Source organism: Ixodes scapularis, unplaced genomic scaffold (genome assembly GCF_016920785.2).
Source record: "Ixodes scapularis isolate PalLabHiFi unplaced genomic scaffold, ASM1692078v2 PGA_scaffold5__190_contigs__length_132052651, whole genome shotgun sequence".
In the NCBI taxonomy this organism is placed as follows: Eukaryota; Metazoa; Arthropoda; class Arachnida; order Ixodida; family Ixodidae; genus Ixodes; species Ixodes scapularis.
Genome location: NW_024609880.1, coordinates 3,505,053 through 3,511,642, shown reverse-complemented (window position 1 = coordinate 3,511,642; position 6,590 = coordinate 3,505,053). Strand labels below are relative to the sequence as shown.

The window sequence follows — 6,590 nt, the reverse complement described above, 5'->3', positions numbered from 1 at the left end:
CACATATATTTTTATTAAAGCCAGAAAACGCAACTGCTCAGAACCAAAACAGAAACCCATGCACGGAGGTCAGAGAAGTGGAGAGGAGAGAGTAAGTGGTAGAGGTCAGGTGGCTACACCCGACTGTGAGCTTTTCGTTTTCCCTTCCGTGTCCTTTTTTTTTTTGTGTGTGCAGCTGACAACATGCATGGCTGGAACTGTTTGCTATGGGATTCCTTTGCAGTTATTTTTGTTCCGCTCTCTGTTCTGCACTTCAGGGTGAGTTGTTCTGTACATTGAGAAGTTGGAGATGAGTAGTGAGTGCCCGTGGTGAATTTCCGTGATCAGCTCCGAAAAAAAATGCCACCAAGGTGTTGCGTGAAGAGCTGCCTCGCATGTGCTGCGTCCGAAAAAAGTGGCATTGTGCGGCAGACGTCTGCACAAGTTTCCGAAAGATTGAGATTGGGACCAATGGCTGGCTGCATTTCTTGAAGAGCATTTCTATCTATTTCTAGGTTCACCTTGGCCACGGTGTCTTGGTGCAAAAGTACAAACTGTCCTACGTCAGGGGAGCCCGGGGAGACTCCATCTTCGTTAAAGAGGCCACGAAGCTGATCTTCGGTAGGGAGGACCTGCGTGGGCCGAGTGTGAGGGGTGCCATGACGGCGCTTCAAGGGCGCCGTGGCCAAGAGAACCCTGACTCCAGTCAGGTTGGCAGCAGTCAGCAGTAAGTGCCCACTTCTCACAGATGTCTCATACTTGGTGAGATATTCAAGCCCTATGGCTTCCGAAGTTGCAATCTGCTACGGAAAAATGAATGGGATAAAATATTCCAAGGCTTTCAGAACTTTGTGTTATAGGCTGTTGAAGGGTCACAGTTCAACTAGTCGAGCTTTAGGAACGTGAAGCTCCGAGCGCAAAACCGAAATGAAGAAGCCCTAACTCCTTCTTTGTTTTTAATATATGAAGAAAAATAGAGTGACCTTGTCACGGTCATCTAGGTCGCTTGGCGCTTTCTGATGCATTCACACTATGGAGGTTTTACAGCAACATGCTCCGCGTCGCAAATATCTGCTAATCCCTGCAAGTTTTGGAGGAGGTCCATGATATCAGTGGCCTGCTCGCAGGACCTTCTGCTGGTTCCCCGGCGGAGCTGTGAGGCACTTATTTTTTCTTTTGAACGAAAAGCTGGCACTAGCAAAGTTTTGAAACGAGTCTGTTTGTCCACTAGAGCTGCTGCAACCGAACTATGTTTGGCTCTGTCCTTTGAGTACTGCCCATTTTTTCTAAACTACCTTCTCATCGCGGGTATTCCTCCTATCACGTATGAATGGACCATTGAAGGGCCGTGACACGGATATTAAATTTGTCAAATGATTCTTGATGTCAAATCTATGTTGTTAATTTATATACATGCACAGAACAACAATTGCGGCTCAAAATCTTTCTTTCGCACAAAAACCGCCGACCGAAAATTGTGTTTCAATGTCCCTTTCACTCGTTTCCATGGTGACATTGTTGGGCATGAAATGTGTTCGAGGCTCTAGGCAATTGGAGGCTCATGTTCATAATTGAAAATACATATTTGAATTCATTGAACATACTTTCATTTTAGTTAACAGGCAGGCGAGCTGGTTAACGATAGAAGTAGTAACCCGGGAGCGTGGGGACAAAAAGGGACAGACAGACATAAAGATCCGGAGCTTCGTGTCTTTCCGTTCCTTTTTGTCCCCCTGCTCCAGGGTCTATAATTCTTATAGACATTGAAATGCAAGAAACACACTGTTGCAAGCAAACTTTAAGTGCATAGTTGTGGGAAGTCACACTAGGTCTTTTCGATTTGCTTGAACCAGCCGATATAGTTCAAATAGTGTAAGAACTGATGCATTAGATTCAATTGGAAGTTGCTTGGACGCTGAACTGGCCTGTTCGATTTATCAAAGTGCTGCACGAGCTCAGCCTCAGTTCCATAGAATCTTGCGCTGGCTTAAGTCACTTCAGCGTTCTTGCGGTAACAGGTGGCAACTCCTCGGTCTTTCAGAAACCAATTACAGGGTTCTTTGTAACGCTGCAGCTTAACTTCACGCAGCCGCAGCTTGACATGTGCACTGCTTCTGCACTCCTCCGAGCTCGGTCTGAACTGGTTCAAAACTTTCTGGCCGAATCATGCATACCTGCTGTTTTCAGCAGACTGCGTAATCGTAAGAAGTTGCTCTTGGAGTGTACATGGTATCACAAGATATTAACAAAGCATAAATTGTAGTGGAAATTGCTTACTTATAATTGCAGGAAGTAAAAGATCAAAGTTTTCGAGAAACTGTAGATATACATGACTTATTGTTGTATTATTTTCCCCTGCAGATGCCTTCAACGAGTATATATGGAGGCATTCTCAAAAGGCCTTTCCATGGAAGAGGACAGCTCGGGTCAACCTACTGCAGTATGCCAATTTGTTAATATCCTACTGCAGGATATTAACAAGGAGCTTGACTTCTAAGCTTGCTTAGAGGTTAAGGTTCTTGTTGATGTTCTGCAGTATGCCAATTTGCCTTCACTAAATACACATATAACCTGAAATGACCTAGGTCATGCTCATTCTTTGCATGACAAACGCATGCGAATTGTTAAACCTGCAAAGATCCGTACGTCCGTATGCAAACGTTCAACACCATGTTGATTCCTATTTCTGCGTCAGAACGGGTAAACCTGTAAGGATATAGGTTTCTCTATCTGAACAGGTGAGTCTTTATAAATATTTATCCCTATATCTGAATGGGTCAACCTGTAAGGTACGGGTTCCTATAGATCGACACTCGGAGCGACTCTGTTTACCAACACGGCCGGAAGGCCGCGCATACGCGGCAGCTATGTGGGCAAAGCAGCCCGGCTCTCCGTGTTTTCGCCATTGCGTTCTGTGGCGTGCGCTCATTGTTGACGTTGTAGGGACGATTGTATCTTTATTTGTGCGTCGTATTTCCTCACAACCTATGTCGTATGCTATGCCCGACTATTTGAGCTCGCTGCCAGAGCCTGAACGGCAGCGGTATCGAAACAAACTGTGCGCGGACGGCGTTGCCTACGAGGATCCGTACACCGTAAACAAGACCTGCTGGACTTCCGACGTAAAGTTGCTGCCACGGAAGTCGACGGCTCAGGTCGTCGTTTATTTAATTTTTTCGCCAGGCCAGTTCACGGCCGACACGGTGTAGGTGTAGAAGTCTCTCGAGGCCTACGATTACTTCGAGTCGGTTTCCGCACTGCCGGCAGGATAAGCAGGTTGTGGGTCTGCGGAAGTGTATTAATTAATTGATTAAATACACACAGCGTCTTCAAGTTGAGGTATGATCTTTTTCCTACCCTCACGACCACAAGGGATAACAAGCAGTAACGCTTTGTCCGTTCTGCAGTCTTGGCGGTAACACGTTACAAGAAACGGCGTTGTTGGTGACGCGTTCCTTTTTTCAGTAACGTAGTAACCTACTCGTTATGTTTTCGACACAGTAACGGGTAACATACTTACGTTTTTATTTCAAGCAACGTAGTTATGTTACTCGTTACTACTTCCAAAGTCTTAAAGAAATTACACTTCAATTTTTTCCGTGTTTTAGGCGTCAAGCCATGTTGTTCTTTGCGTTTTTTCCCGTCAGTATTTACGTGAAACCGTAAAAAGAGATAAAGTAATCATGTTCAGTTTCTGCATGAACATAATGTTTCTTGATATATGACCTGTATCGTCAAAACCGTAAAATGTGTGAAATCACAATTTAAAAAAGTAACGCAAAAGTAACGTGCGTTACTTTTTATCGGTAGCGCGTTCTTTTTATTTTTAGGTCACGAAGCTCAGTAACGCTACCTTTTCTTTGCAAGTAACGAGTAACGTATTTCGTTACTTTTTTTCGGTAACGCCTATAGGAGAAGGGGATCGGCGACAGAACTGCCGTTCTGTCGCCGATCCCCTTCTCCTCGGTAGCACGGGCGTAGCGAACCTCCGACGAGCGCTTGGCCGATGCTTTGTGCACGAACACCATGGGAACAAAATCCAGGTGGTCTCGATCAGACAACGGTTTCCCTGCGCATAAGCAAGCCTTGGGACGGAGATTGAAATGGAAGCCCCACTTGCCTTCAAGAAAGTGTTTGCCGCACAAACGGTCGTTCGCGCGAGGCGACCATTCTCTTCGATCCACGGATATTATCCACCTTCTATGCCTTTCAGAGTCTGCCGGGAACTTGTGGAAACTCACTCCGCTGCTTTTCTTGTACATTTCGGTGCAATTAACGACAACACAGCTTCGCGGCATGCTGAAATGCTATGACGCCCATGCGAAACGTGCGCGCTTTTGCCCACACCCCCCGGCTCCTGCGCGATCGCAGCGCCACCGCAGCTGCGTGACGTCAAGCCCGCGTGTTAGTCTATATATAAACGGGTCAACCCGTACAGGCACTGTTTCCCTTACCTAAAAGGGTTGACCCGTACAGGTACGGGTCCCGTATCTGAACCGGTCAACCCATACAGGTACGGGTTCCTGTATCTGAATGGGTCAACCTGTACAGGTACGGGTTCCCAGTAACATACGGGAGACCCGTATACCGGGATCCGGACATTTCGGTGCTGGACGTTTCGGTGTAGGACTTTTCGGTGCGGACTTTTCGGTGCACGGACGTTTCGGTGCACGGACTTTTCGGTGCACGGACTTTTCGGTGCACGGATTTTTCGGTGCACGGACTTTTCGGCGCACTGGCCTTTCGGTGTAGGAAGCAAGCATAACATATGAAGCCAGACCCAAGATTTTAACTTGAAACATCGCTTATTCACAAAACAAGTGCAATCAAAAATTTAGGTGGATACGTTACGAACAACGTTTCTGAGAAATCGAAGAACATGGTTGTGGTCATACTCTCGAGCGAGTGTCTGCAGGCGCTCGGAAACTTTCACATACTTTGTTGCCTGGTTGAATCGCTGCCCCATCTCAAGTTGCGCGAGCCGGTGAAGCTCCATGCAGTCCTCTCTTTGTAGAACCTTCAGGAACCTCTAAAGGGACGGGTGCGAGCACTGCACACGAGGCTGGAAGCCCCTGTGCCATGTTTCCACCGAGTTGGTGGTCTTGGAGTCGCACTGGAGCACGGTGTCATGGTGATTCCAGAGTTCCACTGGAAACTGTGCGTCTCGCCTTCCCCCAGCCGTTGGCCGTCCTATGAAGGTATCTTCAAAGTAATCCATCACTGGTTGCAGAGTTGGGTGTACGCTGTACGCCAGTTTGGTGAAGATATCCTCCACATCACTCCGGGTTACCATGGAAAGAGCAGGTATCATGCGGGCCTCCAAGTTGATTTGAGGATCACAGGAATATAGTTCTTGCAGTCCTTCAGATTGAACCTTGCGATAAACGCACTGCGATAGATGCAAGAAGCACCCACGCATGTCGGATGTTGGCAAGACGGTCTTGAAAGCGTTAATGGCTGCAAGTTCGTTGTCCACTATTATGGTGCTTGGCCTCGCAGACCCCTCCACACTTGCCAATAAGGGCGCTCAGAGCTCGCGTGTACGTACGACAGTTTTTGCGGGTTAGCAGCATATAAGCCGCGGGCAGAACAGATCCGCTAACTTCACAATGTAGGCTGCAGACTTGAAAGAACAGGTCTGGTGCAACCTTGACTGTACCGTCGGCAAACCATTTCTTGGATGTTTGAAGAACTGCAATCATCTGCGGACTGCAGAAAATAAGGAAGCGGTCCTGATCTTGCACACCGGAATCAAATACAAGAAACCTCGAGCCGTCTTTCTTCGACGCGTAGTTAGCTGGAATGGCAACGTCTTCTAACCGCAAGGGTAGGGGTATGGGCGCCTTTGCTCCTTTGCACGAACTCTCCTGCACGTAAAAAAGTTGGGATATCGTTGGCATCACGCTTCAAAACAGTGACACATGTGAATAAGATATGCGTGCCATGTACGTTTTTAAACGATACGAGGGGCTACGCCCTAAACACCTCTAGACTGTGAAATAAAAATAGCAAACGACTAAAGAGGTAAAGGGGGGACAATACTGCTCATAGTCGTGAACTGTAGCGCGCGCCTTGTTATTTATTCTGTTTTTATGCGGAGCGCCATGCATTTAAGCGCCCTGTCCTGTTCCCCTCTTATTTTCCTAGTCGTTTGCACTTTTTTTTATTGACAGTCCAGATGTTTAACCAAACTAGCCCATCAGAGGTACGCGTTTAAACACTTTTTTTTAATTGTAAAAATAACGAAAGTATTGTAAGTAGTTTCCCACAGCCATTTTCCACACCTCTTCTAAACTTTTTCCTCCCAAAATATATTATTAAGCTCTATATTTGCAAACTGGGTAGCAATTATAGTAGCCTATTAATGCTTACCTCAATGTTCTCTCGATGGCATCTTGAGCTGGCAGGTAGCTACACGCTTCCGGCGTCATCTCGGTGATGAGGCGTCCGACAACGGCTTGGTTGCATTCTTCCGTTGTTTTGGCTTTCTCCTTCATCGAGGAGTAAGCCAACTTGGCTTCTTGTTCTATTTGGCAGGTGGCATGAGTATGTTCGTTGATGAGCTGCACGACTTCCCCATCAATGGTATGTGCTCTTGCCTTGCATTCGAG

General features: G+C 46.9%; 1 pseudogene; it reads right to left on the bottom strand.

The window, feature by feature from the left end:
- Positions 1 to 4,813: 4,813 nt before the first annotated feature.
- On the bottom strand, positions 4,814 to 5,290 carry LOC121838031 (annotated as a pseudogene).
- Positions 5,291 to 6,590: the final 1,300 nt, after the last annotated feature.